This window comes from Lissotriton helveticus, chromosome 6 (genome assembly GCF_964261635.1).
Source record: "Lissotriton helveticus chromosome 6, aLisHel1.1, whole genome shotgun sequence".
In the NCBI taxonomy this organism is placed as follows: Eukaryota; Metazoa; Chordata; class Amphibia; order Caudata; family Salamandridae; genus Lissotriton; species Lissotriton helveticus.
In genome coordinates, this window is record NC_136067.1 from 380,945,376 (window position 1) to 380,963,272 (window position 17,897).

A 17,897-nucleotide genomic window follows, 5' to 3' on the forward strand; every position below is an offset into this window, starting at 1 on the left:
GTAGAAGAAGAAGAAATTACTTTAGAAGATGAAACACATATTTCAAGTGGACAATTCAAGAAAATAAGAAATGTATGAACATTATACTATACTTCCTCTGCATTCAAAAAACTGATAGAAGATACTACTGAATTTTTCCAGATGAAAAAAGCAAAACGAACTCCCATGAGTGTGTGGGAAACAAATTTGGAAGCTCGTTGTTTTCCACATCTGTTCCCTACTGGAAAAGGTAGACAATATGATGAACGACCAATTCAGATTCTAGCTTAAGAATACCGTACTTGACAACTGTACTCAGAACAACCAAGATTTCCTCAGTGTGTTCCATAAATGTTTCATCTTTTGTTCCATACAGCTACACTGCGGTCAACAGAGCTCACAATTTAAATTCAAACAGGAATTGTACTCTATATCCTCGAACTTTGTCAAAAGGAAGTGACTAAAAACATTCCTCGATGTCTGTGCCGATGGCTGCCTTCGATGTACACTACCGCTCACAATTCACATTGAGTTGCGATTGTGTGGCTGGCCCGCACCACTCATCATCGCTGGCTGCGCAGACGCTAAATGCTTCTGATACCCCTATCTCAGCGCAGCACAACTCATGCACCCTTTCTGATACAATATTTTGTGTATAATTTCACATCTGCTGTCCTACCTCAGTGTATCACGTCATGAACCTTTTACAATAGAATCTTTTCTGTATGATTTCATATCTGGTACCCGTACCTTAGTGCAGCACAAATCATTGACCCTTTATGATTAAATCTCTGTGTCTCATCCAATGATTATTGTTGTACTTGTTGCCAGCACCAACCATTCCTGGAGGGTTTGCTTACAATCACCCCACATGCATCCACCATAGACGTCACTAGACATGTGACCCTGTTAATAAAAAGGAGTCGAGCGCACGTGTCCGTACCCAGTTCTACTATCTATCTGTTTCCGTGTGTTCATTATGTGTGCAACATGCTGCCCTTGGGCCCTACCACCTTACAAAGTGCTCTGGACAGCGTATGCAACCATCTTACCTTTGACAGTGGGGGAAAATTTCGTTATGTAACTTTGTCATGGTCATTGTACAAGTACGTACGTAGAGACTGGATCATTAGAGTACTTCAAGCAGAATGTAGAGTGAATTTATAAGAGCGTGAGGATCATCGCAGTTATTGTATAAGTACATATGTTGTCGCAGCCTAACTCCGACAACAAGCTTGTCTCTAATTCGCTGCCCTCCATGTGCCAATCAGGCACAGGCTTCACAGGACACGTGACCCTACTAATAAAAAAGACCAGACGCACGTGCTCTACGCCATTTTAGAGTTGCTCGCAATGCATCCACTGCGGCCGGCACAGTCACATCGCCACGGTGATGGCCCATCCCGGTGGTCCGGACAGTTGATATTTTGTGTGCTCTGCTGCACCGCAGTGTAGGCCTGAGCCCAGGATCGAGGGCCTACCACCACGTGCATAGCCTCACTTCTCACTAAGTTAGAAGCACCGCAAGCACTGAGCGGGTGTACAACCTGCGATGATGATAGGTGCACTAGTATGCCCTCTGCCATGGCAATATCAAGACTCAGTACCAAATGTGAGACCTGTCAGCTTGCAGAACGGAGCTGCATGATGTGGAGGATGACCTGACCACGAAAAGGTGAGCAGTGAGGACTAGGGGCCACATGGATCATTGTAGGAATTTGCGATTCCTAAATTGCAAAAATTAAGGAATCGCAATTTAGGAATTGCAAATTCCTATGCATCAAGAAATTTCAAAAGTCTTTGCGATTCCTTAATTTTCTTTATTTGCGATTCCTTAATTGCGAATCGCAATTAAGGAATCACATTACATTGATTCCTATGGGCCTAAAGGCCCATAAGGCTAAAGGCCCATAGGAATCAATGGGAAGGCATTCTCATTTTGCGAATTCGCAATTAAGGAATCGCAAAATGAGAATGCAATTTCAAGGGTGCAGGGGGGTCCAAAGGACCCCCCCCTGCACCCCTGAAATGTCACGTAAGTACATTTTACTCACACACATGTCCCAAGGCATGTGTGTGTGTAAAATATGAGTTTCAAAAATGCACTTTTGTGCATTTTTAAAACATTTCGCAAATTACCATGAAGGTTTACTTCATGGTAATTTTCCCCTTCCTAATTGCGAATTGTGAGACCTGTCAGCTTGCAGAACGGAGCTGCATGATGTGGAGGATGACCTGACCACGAAAAGGTGAGCAGTGAGGACTAGGGGCCACATGGATCATTGTAGGAATTTGCGATTCCTAAATTGCAAAAATTAAGGAATCGCAATTTAGGAATTGCAAAATCCTATGCAACAAGAAATTTCAAAAGTTTTTGCGATTACTTAATTTTCTTTATTTGCGATTCCTTAATTGCGAATCGCAATTAAGGAATCGCATTACATTGATTCCTATGGGCCTAAAGGCCCATGAGGCTAAAGGCCCATAGGAATCAATGGGAAGGCATTCTCATTTTGCGAATTCGCAATTAAGGAATCACAAAATGAGAATGCAATTTCAAGGGTGCAGGGGGGTCCAAAGGACCCCCCCCTGCACCCCTGAAATGTCACGTAAGTACATTTTACTCACACACATGTCCCAAGGGCATGTGTGTGTGTAAAATATAAGTTTCAAAAATGCACTTTTGTGCATTTTTAAAACATTTCGCAAATTACCATGAAGGTTTACTTCATGGTAATTTTCCCCTTCCTAATTGCGAATTCGCAATTTAAAAAAAATCATGCATAGCATTTAAGAAATCGCAAAAGTTGCGATTTTTTAAATGCTATAGCAATTTAAGAAATCGCAAAAATGTGCGATTTCTTAAATTGCGAAAAATGAAAATAAAATGATGCATCCCAAAAATGGTTTTTGCATTCGCAAACGGACGAAATTTGCGATTCGCACCGTTTGCGAATGCAAAAACCAATGATGCATGTGCCCTTTGGTGCCCAGCGTCTGGCAGATACCTCTGGGCGGCGGAGTGGATGGGGTACAGCAGCCTGAACGCAGTAAGACGGCAGAGCAATTTAGGCGTACGCATTCATATATACTCTGCCACAGCGTCGGATTGGTAACGCGCACACTGGTGCAATGCCCGAGGGGGCTGCTTTTTGGAGCAGTCTGGGGGGCTGATTTCGGCGGTGTTGCTGTTGTTCGGATACAGCCAGCGGCCCACTGGGTGTCTGCATGGCCTTTCTGGAGGCATATGGGCGTCATTACCTCACGTTTAGCAACAGGCAGAGGTGTCACTTTCTCTCGCAGGGCCGGACCATTAATGTATGCATACCAAGCAGGGCAGGGGGCCTGAGCAGAAGTGGCCTTACTGGTTTTTAAGTCACCAATGTAAACGAATCTGTGCATTTGTTTTGTATCTCCCCCACCCCCCCTTTTTTAAATAAAATTTTGCCGAAGCAGTGTTTTGAAGAAAGGCAATGTGCAAATGTGGGCCACTTTCTTTTAGCGTTCCCGGGACGATTTTGAATCCTAATCCAACCCTGCTCTGCCATTACTAATTCTGTACTATCTTTTCAGATGAGGGAGCTTAAGAGTTCCACTAGGTCGTGGCACGTGGTTGGAGACAGAGCAGTGGCGTAAAGGTAAACTGTGACAGTTTTGTACACAGTGTGGGCACTCAATGTCCCTCCTCATCTCTTCATTTCTCTCCCTCACACTCGTTCTATCTTCCTCTTCCTCTTACACTGTTTGTCTCTTTCTCTCGCTCTCTATTCCTCTCTCTCTGTTTCTCTCTCTCACTCTCCCTCTGTTTTTCTGTTCCTATTTCTCACACTATTTCCCTCTTTCTCTCTTCCTCTCTCTCACTGTTTCTCTCTCTCTCTGTCTTTCTCACTCTTTCTCTGTCATCTTCTCACTTTCTTTCTTTTTCTCTCTCTCTCCTCTCACTATTTCTCTCTTTATCTCTGTCTTCTGCTCACTCTTCCTCTCTCCTTTGAGGGACGCATGACACACAATCTTATCTTGCTTTTTATCTAACAGGCTGTGAATCACGAATCGACATTCACCCCCCCCAAACACCACCAGAGCTGAACGCGCGAAAATTCTGCGATGATGTTTGGCCATGCTCAACACATGAGAAAGTTGCTTCGGCACTTGGTGGACCTTCTTACACACATGCCAGTGGCGGAAGGTGAGCCGAGAGACTTCTTACCGCAGCAGCGGGCAGTCACCTCTGGGCAGTGGGGGTGGATAGTGTGCATTAGTCTGGGCGCACAGACACCTCCGAGCAGTGGGAGTGGATGGGGTACACCAGCCTCATTACGCATTGGCGAAGCAGAAAATTACGCGTGTGCAGTTTGTATGTACTCTGCAATTACTAAGTCTATACTATCTTTCAGATCACTAAACTTAAGGGCTGCACTATCTCCCGGCACGTGGTTGGAGACACACCGGTGGCACAAAGGTGAGCTGCGAAGATTTTCTCCAGTATCAACACTCCCTCTCCATGTCTTCCTTTCTCTCTCTCACACTTTCTCTCTTTCTCTGTCTCTTACTCTCTCTCTCATTCTTTCTTTCTCTCTTCCTCTCTCTCACTCTATCTCTCTCTTGTCCTCTCTCTTACTCTTTATCTCTCTCTCTTCCTCTCTCTCACACTGTTTCTCTCTTTCTATATTTCTTGTATCTTACTCTTTAACTCTTTTTCTCTCACTCTTTTTCCTCCTCTCTCTCTCTCACTCTTTCTCTCTTTGTCTGTCTTCCTCTCTCTTTCTCTCTTCCTATCTCACTCTTTCTCTCTCTCCTCCTCCAAAACTCTTACTCTTTCTCTCTCACACTGTTTCTCTCTTCCTTGAAACAGAGAATTACGCTTGTGCAGTTGTATGTACTCTGCAATAACTAAATCTATACTGTCTTTCAGTTCACTAAACTTGACGGTGCACTATATCCCAGCACGTGGTTGGAGACACACCGGTGGCACAAATGTGAGCTGTGAACATTTTCTCCAGTGTCAACACTTCCTCTCCATCTCTTCCTTTCTCTCTCTCACACTTTTTCTCTTTCTCTTCCTCTCTCTCATTCTTTCTTTCTCTCTTCCTCTTCCTCTCTCTCACTCTTTCTCTCTATCCCTCTTTCACTTTCTCTCTCTTTCTTCCTTTCTCTCACTCTTTATCTCTCTCTTTCTTCCTCTATTTCACATTGTTTCTCTCTTTATCTCTCTCTTTCTCTCTCTCACACAGTTTCTCTTGTCTTCCTCTCTGTCTCACTCTTTCTCTCTTTGTCTGTCTTCCTCTCTCTCACTCTTTCGATTTTCCTCTCTCACTCTTTCTCTCTCTTCCTCTCTCTCACTCTTTTTCTCTTCCTCTCTCTCACATTGATTCTCTTTTTCTCTCTTCCTCGTATCTCACTCTTTCTCTCTTTCTCTGTCTTTCTCTGTCTTCCTCTCTCTCACACTGTTTCTCTCTTCCTTGTAGCACGCTCTTTCTCTCTTCCTCTCTCTTATTTTCTCCCTCTCTGTCTCTTCCTCTCTCTCACTCTTTCTCTCTTTGTCTTCCTCTCTCTCACACTGTTTCTCTCTCTTTCTCCCTTGTATCTTACTCTTTATCTCTTTCTCTGACTTCCTCTCTCTCTCACTCTTTCTCTGTCTTCCTCTCTCTCACTCTTTCTCTCTTCCTCCCTCTCACTCTTTCTGTCTCTATCTCCTTTCCTGGACGCCTGACGCACCATCTTATCTTTCTTTTTGTCTTGCAGGCTGTGAATCACAAATGGACCAGTGATGACACGCCACGGCTGTACATAGTTTTATTTGCTGTTGTTTTAATTTAATAAAATGTTTTATATATAAATCTATACATGACTACGATTCTTATTTGTCCAACCTCACAAGCATCTTTTTTATTAATGGTTCGCAGAGAGACACTTCCGGGCCCAAGAAGGTTGTTGGGGGTATGCTGGTGATGTAGGAAGAGGGTGCGTTACCTGCTAATGTGGTGAGACGCAGCGTGAAAGGGGTATCTCTCACAGAAAGAGCTCCGGTATGTTTTCAGAAATGCCTTGGACAGATGCCAGCTGACAGACTGAATCACAAAATGGCTTTTCAATGCTCATATAAGTTCTGACCCAGGCTCGCTGAGGGACAACTGCGGCCCGTCCGCTCAACTCACAGACGCATCCGCTCCCAAAGGAATAGCAGTGTAGTAGCTAGCAGAGGTAGAGGCACAGCAGCGTACTAGCTCGCAAAGGTAGAGAGCTGCTTACCAACGGACTGGCTTCTAACGGCATAGCTGCGAAGTGGTGATGTTGGGTGTAATATATTTATTTCATTGGGCACAAGGAGCGTGAAAGGGTTATGTTCCTACTGGTGTCCTGGAGTAGAAGTTGTGCTTCCTGGCGCTCACCTGTTTCGCCTTTATTGTTAACTAGCAGCCCGTCCTGACGTTGTCCGGGTATGAAACAGAATGTGTGCAATGTGTGTAATAGGCAAGGGAAATTTATTTTAAAATCTCACGGTAGAGAACATTTTTAGCAGGAAGTGTCACAATAGTTAGGCATGTGTGTGCAGATACTGTGTGTACCTCGGAGTAAGAAGTATTAGTAGATGTCTCTAGTGTGTATGTACTCCACTTCCGTAGGTAAGCGCGTGTGAAAGTGCATTCAGTTGTAAATTTCGTGTCCCCGCAGGCATGCTGAATCGCGTCATCCCCCGCTTGAGGCCCGGCTCCAGTTTTGTTTGAAGTTGTGCTTGTGGTGTAAAGTCGTTGATGCAGAGAGTTGAGTGAGTGACAGCGCGCGCTGGAGATGCTGCGCTTGTGGGAAAGTGCAGTCAGTTCAAAGGTTAGTGTCCCAGCAGGCGCGCTTAGTCGCGTCATCTGCCGCCTGAGCCCGGCTCCAGCCCTGGTTGATGTTGTGCGCCTGGTGTCAATTCGTTTATGCAGAGAGTTGAATGTGTGACAGCACGCAGGAGACGCTGCAGTTAGTGTCCCCGCAGGCACGGTCCTTTATGCAGAGAGTTGACTGGCTGACAGCGCGCAGGATACTGTGCAGTTATTGTCCCCGCAGGCATGATCAGTCGCGTCTGCCCCCGCCTAAGCCCCGGAAATTGCAGCGCCCATTGGCCACGCCCCAAGGCACGCTTTTTTTTGGCGGATGTGCCGCGTGATTGTTGCCGGTTGTCGCACATCTCTCTAGCACACTCGCCCTCTCTTTTTCACTGTACTCTTTCTCTGATGTCTGTCTCCTTCCTTCACCACACATCTTCAATCTAGCCGCCTATTTCTTTCTCTGTCTCCCTTTCACGTATGGAAAATGCATTGAGAAAACACGTTTTGGGACCCCTCTTTTCTCTCAACCCCCTTGACCAATCACCCCTAAACTTTCAAGATATTAGCTGATCAAAAAAGAGAAACTTTTTGGAAAATTTCGTAAATATTCGTTAAATGACGCCAAAGTTATAAGCACATGGAGGGCTCCAAGAGAGGGGCCGCGCAACACCCCTCCCAACATAAGTTAAGCCCAGGGTCTGCGGGGACCCCAGCTGGACCCCGCAGCCCCAGCGAGCCCCCGCTATTTAAAAAAATAATAATAATCCCTCGAGACCTAGCCCACCCTGGGGTCTCATTAAAATAAAATGCAGGAACCCGCGAAAAGTTATAAGCACATGAAGGGCTCCAGGAGAGGGCCGCGCAACACCCCTCCGCACATAAGTGAAGCCCCGGGGACCCCAGCTGGCCCCCGCAGCCCCAGCTATTTAAAAAAAAAAATAATCCCTTGAGACCTAGCCCACCCTGGGGTCTCATTAAAATAAAACGCAGGAACCCGCAAAAAGTTATAAGCACATGAAGGGCTCCAGGAGAGGGGCCATGGATAACCCCTCCCAACATGAGTAAAGTCCCAGGACTGCGGGGACCCCAGCGAGCCTTGGGACTGCGGGGACCCCAGCGAGCCCTACTATTTATTTATTTTTATTCCCCCGAGACCTAGCCCACCCCGGGGTCTCATTAAAATAAAACGCAGAAACCCGCGACCCCGGGAAGAATTGCTCCGATAATTTTTTTTATATAAAAATACTTTTCTTGGCCATGGGGGTCCTTCTGAGACCCCCTAAGCATGCCTATGGGGTCAAGATGTTTCTACCCTCCCCCCTTCTCTTGTTTTCTACCTTTGTTTCTCTGTTTTCTGGTGACTTGCTTCTACCGAGCCACAAGATGGCTGCCAAGACTTCCTGGTTTGGAGTGTTGGCAGCCAATCACAGTGAAGCTTGTGCACGGAACCAAGGCTCCGCCCAGATATTGAAACTTACATTTTTCTAATTTTACAGCAATTACTTAACGGATTTATACGATTTTAAAAAATGGTCGCTTTCTGACCCAAGCACTACCTTTGTGCCAAATTTGGGGTAATTCCATTCAGTAGTTTCGGCTGTAGCCTTGCACAAAGTTTCCTATGGGAAATTGATTTGTTCACTCTTATTTTTTTAATTTCTCAAAAACTACTGAACGGATTTACACCATTTAAAAAAAGGTCGCTTTCTTAACAAAGCTGTACCTTTCTTCCAAATTTGGGGTAATTTCCATTCAGCAGTTCGGGCTGTAGTTCTTCGCAAAATTTCCTATGGAAATTAACATGGGAAAACGTGTTTTGAGACCCCCTTTTTTCTCATCCCCCACTTGACAAATCACCCCCAAACTTTTAGGATAGAAGCTGACCTGGATAGATATTTTGGGGGGAGAATTTCACAAACATTCGTCAAACGACGCCAAAGTTATTAGCAAATCAAAAAATGCTTTTTCTATGGAAACTAGGTTGTAACTATAACTACATACTGGCGACCCCCAGTAGGTAATATATATATATATATATATTCACTGAAAAAACCATAGGTTATACACCATATATAGTTAGGAATTAGCATTTACAAAACCTTGAAAATTCACTGAAAAAACCATAGGTTATAGACCATATATAGTTAGGAATTAGCATTTACAAAACCTTATTTTACTCACACAAAACCATTGAAATTCCATATATAGTTAGTTGCACTAACTATATATCGCGCACCCGCAATCCACTGCTGATGATGTCACATATTACACCATTCATGACATGGTCAGTGACATCACTGATGACATCACTGATGACATCTCAAATGACATCACTGATGACATCACTGATGACATCTCAAATGACATCACAGATGACATCACTGATGACAACATCCAATGACTGTATGTTTCTGTAAAGTTAAAATATGTCTTACATATTGAAGAATGAGTGGATTTATAAGTGTCTGGATGAAGGATTTAGTAGGTGCATGACTGACTGTATGAGTGAGTGATTAAATGTGTCTCACTGAGTGCATGGGTTAGTGACTAAACTGTCTTAATTTCTGCATCATTATATCTTTTGTTCTGTAAACTGATGCATGTGTTGATCAGTAGCTATATGAGTAACTATATGGGTTATTGATTGGTTGCCCATGTATTTGTATGGGAGACTGAGTGTGTGTGTGGGTGTCTGGTAGGTGTATGACTCTGTGCATAGATGTGTGAGCAGTTGATTCACTAGATGTATGGGTTCAAAAGTGCATGTGGAAACAGCTGTATGGGGGGTTGACTGTGTGCATGAGTGTATTGGTGAGTGAATGGATATCTCAGTGCTACATGTCAAAGTAAGTACATATGTAAAACACAGTACATGTGAGAGTTGACATATATAAATAACTGTGCATAACAGCCAGTGAATGTGTGAGTGGCTGTATGGATCATTGTGAACTTGTATCCGGGATTGTATAAGAGAGTAAATATGTGTTAGTATGTGTTTGAATAAGTAAGGTGTGTATAACTGTATAGTTGAGAAAATGGAGGTGTGATTGATTCTTTGCATGACTGACTAGGTGTGTGTGTAACTTCATGGATGAGTGACAGTCTGTGAGTGTCTGTTTACACTGAGTGTATCTAAGGTTATATTAGAGTCTGAAGAAGTTCATCGTATTATCACATGAATTATGTCATCAGTGATGTGATCAGTAATGTCAAACCAGTGATGTCATCAGTGATGTCATTTGAGATGTCATCAGTGATGTCATCAGTGATGTCATTTGAGATGTCATCAGTGATGTCATCAGTGATGTCACTGACCATGTCATGAATGATGTAATATGTGACATCATCAGCAGTGGATTGCGGGTGCGCGATATATAGTTAGTGCAACTAACTATATATGGAATTTCAATGGTTTTGTGTGAGTAAAATAAGATTTTGTAAATGCTAATTCCTAACTATATATGGTCTATAACCTATGGTTTTTTCAGTGAATTTTCAAGGTTTTGTAAATGCTAATTCCTAACTATATATGGTGTATAACCTATGGTTTTTTCAGTGAATTTCAATGGTTTTTTAATAGCAAATATCAAAAGCTTTAAAATGTATTCTTCTTTAAATCGAAAAATATAATTTATATGTTTTTAATACAATTTTTTAATGCATTTTTTTTAATATATTTTTTTGTTTCGCTTCCGGTCCGCGAACCGGGTAGCTTCCCGTTAGCTCAATTTCTTGCCGCGACCTGGTCCGCGAACCGGTAAACGTTCCGTTTGCGCAACTGCCACGTTAGAAAACAACATCGTGACGCATCGCGTAATCGTGAAGTATCGCGTTGTCGCGTAATGCGTCATATGACGCGCCGCGTCAGCGCACCCGCAAGCGCTCCGGTCCGCGAAGCGAAGCGCGAAGCGCAGCTTCCCGGAAGCGATCCGGGGCGCGGCGCGGAGCGCGTAACGTAAGCATAACAGGTCATGTGATTTGTCATGTGACTTGTTAATAACACTTTTCATTGGTTCATTTCACTTTTGGTTTCCTAATGTTGTTAGGCTAGGTCATGTGACCTAAAAATAACACTTTTCATTGGTTTAGAACTATTTTTTTTTCCCAAATGATGAAAACCCCTCCTTGTTTTTACCTCATTCTTACTTTCTACTTCCAGAGAGCAAGACCTATTTTTCACAATGGCTTCTGTAATAGCTGCAGCTGGTGCTTCTCAGCAACCACCACCACCACCACCAAAAGGACCACCTCCAACACTGGACTTTGGCAGAGAGGAAGATAATGAGGACGAAGAGGAGGAGGAGGAGGAAGAGCAAGTAAGGCAGTTCCTGCCAGAAACACCAAGGCAGAGCCATATTAAAGAGCACTACATATGGCAATTTTTTAAAATTCCACCTGGACAAAATAAGGTCAATGCACCCCAGGTGTCTTGTTTGATATGTAAAAATATACTTTCTCGTGGCAACCCCAACAAGAAATACAGCTTTGGCAATCATACAATGATTCGCCACATGGAGCAATGGCACCCTAATAATCTTTCCCAAGCACAAGTAAGGGATCTTGCTGCCAATACCCCAAATGTCATCCCCAGCACCTCCAGTGGACAAAGCTCATTCGCCGGACCAGACAATATTCAAGCTCCTTTTGAACACTACAAAATAGTTTGTATATATTGTGGAGGAACTATTTGTTATGGAGAGAAGAGTATTACTTTGATTAACCGAGCAGGAGAAAATCATAAATGCAACAAGATGAGAAAACAATGAATCCTTTTTATTTTTTTTTGCTCCTGTTGAGACATGTTCAAACCCTGCTTTTTTGTTATTTCCTCTAAAAAAACACTAAAAAAACACAAAATAGTTTTCAAAAATCAAAAAAAATCAAAAAATTGTTCAGAAAATTAATAAAAAAAATAAAAAAATAAAAAGAATAAAAAAACAGTTCTTTTCAGAACTACCTTCCATTTATAACAAAATTGCCCACATTTTTATACCCTGTCTTTCTTTTTTCCTCATAGTACGCTCCTCGGACCGCTTCCCGGTGCGCGTACCGGGCGCTCCCCACGCAAAAACAAAGAAAAAAAATATTTTTTTTTTGCCCCGTGGGGCCCTTTTAAAGCCTCCACATCAAACCTAGGGGGTCAGGGAGGATCTACTATGCCCCCTTATGGTCATTTCCCCCTTTGTTTTGGCCTCCTCTTGTCTCTCGATCCTACCGAGAGACAAGATGGCGGCCGCTCCGGACTGTTTAGAATGTTGACAGACACCGGAGAGCCAATCAGCTTCGCTTCGCGAAGTTCCGTTACGCGTCAAGTACGCGAACCGGAGCGCTACCCGGAGCGCGCTTACAGATATATATCTTTTTTTAACGTTAATTTCTCAAAATCCACTGGAGCACATATATTGAGACCTAGCAAAGGCACATCGGGCTAACAGTCCCTACAATTTTGCCAAGTTTCGTGCAAATCCATTCAGCCGTTCGGGCTAAAAGTGAGGCCAACCGCCCTATGGAAATTAACATGGGAAAAACGCGTTTTGGGACCCCCCTTTTTTCTCGGCCCCCCCTTAACGAAACCCCCCCAAATTTTCAGTGGCTGCTCAGAAACAAAATGTTCCATTTTCCTGAAAATTTCAGCCAATTCCGTCCACAAACGCCAAAGTTATTAGACATAGAATTTTCAAAAATCCCATAGAGAAAAAATCCTAACTATATATACCTACTGGCGACCGCCAGTAGGTAATATATATATATATATATATATATATATATATATATATATATATATATATATATATATATATATATATATATATATACTCACCTAGATTTAAGAAAGGTCCGTGTTTGGTTGGTTTCCCTGGTTGGTGGCTGAGCTCAGGCTAAAAATGCACAACTAACCACACTGGCAAAAACATTTTGTTTTGCGTGGAAAATGTTGACATGTCCATGTTGAATTTTAGGGCCTGTATCTGAATATAGGATATATCTTTACGTAGATTAAAAACAAGCTTACTTTACATAAAAGTATTGATTTAGTCTAAACAATACATACGCCTATGTATAGCGTATGCATTACTAGTGTATATTATTCCATACATTTATAAATCCGCAGGAGTGTTGCCAAACTCTGAATCTGGTTCTGTCGTTATGGTCTGGCTAGATAGATAGTACAGCTGTTGCCAGACAATTATGTGAACATTACAGAAGAGGGGATTTGCCCCCCCCCACACATGTTGGGATACAGGAGTACAAGTTTTAGTTGGGCAGAAGTTGTGGGCTTCCACAAATAAAGTGCTTGCCCTCCACACGGTTGTGATCATTTTGTTTATTTATCCAGCTGCCCGAGTTGGAAATCAGGGGCACGCACATGACATTGTCATGCTATTAAATTATCTTAGATAACTAAACAATTTATGTTGTTTTTCACTGGCAGCAGCACAGATGGGATGAGTGTAGTTATTAACTTACATGGATTTTTATGTCTTGCTTGCTTCACCCAACCTTTTAACCTACACCAATATTATTTTACAGTTGTTGACTTCTACACTAATACACAGTGGTTTTAGCAGTTTAAGTGTGGGGGGTAATCACTTAAAATCCACCTAAAAGTTGGTTAATTATACATTTGCCTCTTCAGTTTTCATGCCTGCAAACAAAACGTATTTTAGGGAATAACAGGGTATAACAGAGAGGCCGGGGTCAAGTATTATCTAAGCTAAGTTCAGTAATGCAGAAAGAAGTGATGCAATCGAGGGGAAAACAGACAGAAAGAGCAGGAAATAGTGGAAGAGAAAAAAGCAAACATGAAAAAATAATGCCAGAAAAGAAAGAATTTATATTCTATAAAGGGGAAAGAGTAGGAAAGAAGGGGTAAAGTAAGGAAAGATGGAAGGAAGCCAATATGAAAAGGAGGAAGGAAGGGTGAAAGGTGACATGGAAGGAAGAGTAGGTGAAACAAGCATTGAAAATGCAATAGGTCTCGCAGCATTAGAGTTAGTGCTTTTAGAATTGTTTATGGGTTTTTTTTGTAAATCTTTAGCATTTTTGTTTCCTGTAGCCAATGCTAAAGAATTTCAAAAAAAAAAAGCCATAAACATTTCTAAAAGCTCTGAAATGCAGTCTGAAATGCTGGATATATATTCAGTACAGATACACTATATTGTTAATGAAGACATAGGATATAATATGTTGTACTGTATACACACAATTAGATGGGAACGTGCTGTGTGTGTCAGCGATTGAAAGAGACTGCACTCAGAGTTGCTGTGCGCATCAGCGAGTGAACTGTAAACTAGACACGCAGTTTTAAAATCAAGATGTGCGTATCAGCGCTGCTGTGCGAGTCTGCAAGAAAGCATGGAGCTGCTGTGCGCGTCAGTGAGTAAACTGTAAAGTAGGCACGCAATTTAAAATCCAACTGTGCGCGTCAGCGCCGCGGAGTTGCTGTGTGCATCAGCGAGTGAAACCACGGTTCATGTTTTGGACGGCATTTAATATTTTCAGAGGCAAATCGCACTTTATCTCTTCATTAGCTCGGCACTAGGCTTCAGCTTTATTATTAAATATGGTGACCACTCGTGTTGTTAGTCACAGGTGTTTTTTCATGGCTCAAGCAGCATGTCTGATGCTGTTTTATTTAATTATAAACGGTGCTGCTTTCACTTTAAATTTAAGGAGCAGAGGTGAGCAATACGCTTCAACACGCGACTTTATTTCTGCACAGCGCCATGCAACTCCTCCCCAGTTGTTGGTTGCTTCCACAGTTACTGAGTTTGTTAATAGGCTGCAGCAGGGCTCCGTATCTCTCGATCCATGTTGGATGTTTGAAGAGGGACACTGAACTGAATTTATGGATGATCTTTGAATGTAGTACATGGATGATCCTCTAATGTGGGATTTCTGTCATACGTAGTAGTTTAATTTCTCAGCAGGGCATGGGGCATGTCAACTCACCTAATTAAAATGAGTGTCCAAATTTTATAGCGAAAAAAAAAGGTTGTACTTTACGTTTGTTTCGCTAAATTGCACTCACTTCAATTCAAGCATATGAGGAAATTATAAGAAGTAAGGGAAAGGAAGCACAAAGTAGGTGTGGCAAATGAAAGAACAAACAATATGGTGCAGCAGGAGCCAGAAAAAAAGAGAATATTCGAGAAAGACATGGAAAAAGAAGAGAGTAGAGAAAAGATAGAAAAAACTAAAGAAGAAAGAAAGATTAAAAAGAGGTGGGCGCATTAAAAATATGCAGAACGTGGTGAATAGGAGATAAAGCGCAAAAGGTGGAAGGAGGGAAAGAAAGATGCAAGTGAAAGGTGAAGAAATGGGTAAAAGAAGGGGAAAGGAGACCTTGCCTGTCTCAGAGAGAAATATGGAGTATAAGAGAGGGGAAGGCGGAAGGAGTTAGTGAAATAGAAAAAAAAGGAATTGGGATGACAGAGTGGCAGTGAAATCGAGAGGAAAGAGGAAGGAAGAAAACGAGAGCCTGCGAGCAAATTGGGCGAGGAGGAAAGAGTGGGCAAAGGCGAGGAGAGAGACAGCACGAGACTGGAGAATGAGGGAGCGTGAGACAGGGAAATACAAAGAGAGTGAGAGCTAGGGTTAAAAGAGGAAGATTTTGAGAAAAAGTGAAGGGATATGGTTGGAGGAAAGAGAGAGGGAACGGCAAAGAAGGAGGGGGGACATAGAGAAGGTTGGGGCGAGAGTGAGAGGGGGAGAAACACGGGCCACAAGAAGAGGATGAGAAAGAGAGAGAGTCCACACCTCGCGAGGCCTCTGTAAACTGCCTCAGACGGACAGCATAACGCCCCTCCGAGGATTAAGGCTGTCTGGCACCGACTGCCACAGAATGCGAAGAGAGAGTTTGTTATTTAAATTTACGAGCGCCCTCAAACAAAAGGTGGCCACAACATGGCGGGTTCCACGGAAGTGCACGTCAGGACCGGGCCGTGATTTAAGTCGCAGACTCTGAAAAGCATGCTCAGACATTTATATTTCCTGAAGTGTCACCGGAGCTTTTGATTTAAATTTTTTTTTTAATGTACAGCTGCAGAGTCGTAAAACGAAGGGGCTGAGGGACCAGAAATCAATGACGAGTCTGACAAACACTCCCCTGAGACCACAGAACCCCCCCACGGCCTGACCCCACCATTTGAACCACTGTGAGGACCTGGGCAGGGGGGAGGACAGAAAATGGCGGTGCAGGGAGGGGGCGGGTGGGGCGCAGAAACAGTTGTGTCCGCTCTTGCAGCTATCCAAATAGAGGGGGCGGGGGCGGGGGGGGGGGGACATTTCAAAATTCCTACCTGGTACACAGTCCAGTCGACCAGTTACAACTGTGAATCATTTAAAAGTAGAAAGTCAGGTCGCCACAGATGGGATGACCTCAATAGCTGACAAATGACGGGAAATACGCCACTCTTCGGCTATCGGTTAAACACAAACACGAAGTGCTATTTTTACGACGAAGACACAGGCCTTGATGCCTTTGTATGAGTGGAGGGGAAAGAAACGTTAGATGAAATGAGCAGTAAGCTGGGTACAGAAAGGGGGCCCAGGCGATTGGTGCACAGAGCTGTTACCTACCCAAGCCCTGGGAGAGCTTACGGATCCTTCTTACTCATTAGCCGCCCCGCCCCCCCCCTCCTTCCATGGCGGACCTGCAAGCCTAACAGCGGAGCAGGCTGATCTCTACAGCAGTCAGCGCTGACTGCAGCTAGGCAGAGCTGTGTGTGCTGCAGAGGAGGGAACAGGGGGAGGGGGTGCCCCCACCGACTGCACTGGTCCTAGCAGGAACTGAGGCGGGAGGTGAAACTGGGCAGAAGGCAGGTATGGGCCCGAGGGAAAACTAGGATGGAAACGGGACTATGGGAGGCTAACTTGAGAGATGGAAGGAGGTAGGCAGGAGACTGCAAATTTTAGACGGGGTGAGATTTGCACAGCGTTTACCTTGCGGGAGCGATGGTAAACGCCGCACATGCTGAAGAACTCCTTGCAAACAGTAGTACATGCACGCGTTTCCAAGTACGACAAGCTCTCAGATGAAATGAGCAGTAAGCTGGGTACAGAAAGGGGGCCCAGGCGATTGGTGCACAGAGCTGTTACCTACCCAAGCCCTGGGAGAGCTTACGGATCCTTCTTACTCATTAGCCGCCCCGCCCCCCCCCTCCTTCCATGGCGGACCTGCAAGCCTAACAGCGGAGCAGGCTGATCTCTACAGCAGTCAGCGCTGACTGCAGCTAGGCAGAGCTGTGTGTGCTGCAGAGGAGGGAACAGGGGGAGGGGGATGCCCCCACCGACTGCACTGGTCCTAGCAGGAACTGAGGCGGGAGGTGAAACTGGGCAGAAGGCAGGTATGGGCCCGAGGGAAAACTAGGATGGAAACGGGACTATGGGAGGCTAACTTGAGAGATGGAAGGAGGTAGGCAGGAGACTGCAAATTTTAGACGGGGTGAGATTTGCACAGCGTTTACCTTGCGGGAGCGATGGTAAACGCCGCACATGCTGAAGAACTCCTTGCAAACAGTAGTACATGCACGCGTTTCCAAGTACGACAAGCTCTCGGCATTGCGTGGCGGGAGGGGGCGGGGGGAACGTCGAGGGCAGGCAGGATGACTCAGGGGAGGGGGCGGAGCAGGGCAGAGCGGCATGTGGGTGTGAACAAGCCAGGCCTTTGAAGTGAAGCTAAGCTTCACTTCAAAGGTGTCGGAGGAATGCGGGCGGCTGTGCACGCGCTTTTAAGCTCAATGCACATGCGCATTGAGCTTAAAAGTCACGGGCACTGCAAGGAATCGCCACGATTCCTTGCAAGTTAGATAAAGTGTGGATGAGCCCCTATAGTCTCGCTTGCTCGATGCGCATGCGCATCGACAGGCGAGACCTAAAAAGGAAGGAGGAATGCACGGACTGATGATTGAAAGGATGAAGAGTGAAAGAATGAATGAACAGCAGAGTGAAAGTACGCATACATGTGTGACGAAAATGGTTATTGGATGGATGGACCAATGGATAAATGGAAACCTGGAAAGGTGAAAAGATGGATTGTTGTGAACAGATGGGACGTGGAATCTCAATGTATAGTTAGAATAATGGAAGGAGGGATAAAAGATG